We start from the raw sequence: 840 nt of genomic DNA on the forward strand, positions 1-840 counted from the left end.
ACTTTCCTGAGTTTTTTTGTTGAATTTAACTAATTATTATAAAAATAAGGAATTTTTTTTATTTCTCCAGCTTATTTGAATGCTCTCCATTGTTGAAGCCCTGTATTCAATTCAATCAAATTAAAAATTTAACGACAGTTTCATTTTTATTGAACTAAATTGTACTTAAATTTAACACCATTTAACACCATTCAACATCTACAATTTTAACTGAAATTTACTTAAATTCAACTAAATTTTACTTAAATTTTGAATTTAACTAACATGTATTCACTTTTTGAAATGATCTAAATTGTATTCAATATTTAAATTTAGTTTTACAAAATAATTTTAAAAATTGCACTACAATAAATCTTAAATTACGAATAGAATTGTTTTAAAACTTATTTACTTATTTACTTTATTTAATTCTTAAATTCACCTAAATTTCATTTAAATGTTGACTTTAGCTAAATTTTATTTAAATTTTAAATTCAACTAAATTTTATTTGATTTGGAATTTAAATAAATTTTATTTTTTAATTTATCTTAATTTCATTTAAATTTTAAGTTTAGTTTTTAAAAATAATTTTAGAAATTTAACTAAAATTCTAAAGTACGAAAAGAATTTTTTTACATTTATTTATTGTCTCGAAAATTTAAAATAATAATAAATAGAATATTTTCAGGCTCTCTTTAATTTGAATATAATTAGGTAAATCAGTGTTCATAACATTTTTAGCGTGCAGGCCGTCTTTGAGGCCGTACAGAGCCAGCCAACCGACTCAACTATAGCAAAGATTGCTATAGTGATGGCGAAGGCGAACGCGAGAACGAGAAACAGAAAATCACGTTCGGTTT

Source organism: Belonocnema kinseyi, chromosome 4, assembly GCF_010883055.1.
Source record: "Belonocnema kinseyi isolate 2016_QV_RU_SX_M_011 chromosome 4, B_treatae_v1, whole genome shotgun sequence".
In the NCBI taxonomy this organism is placed as follows: domain Eukaryota; kingdom Metazoa; phylum Arthropoda; class Insecta; order Hymenoptera; family Cynipidae; genus Belonocnema; species Belonocnema kinseyi.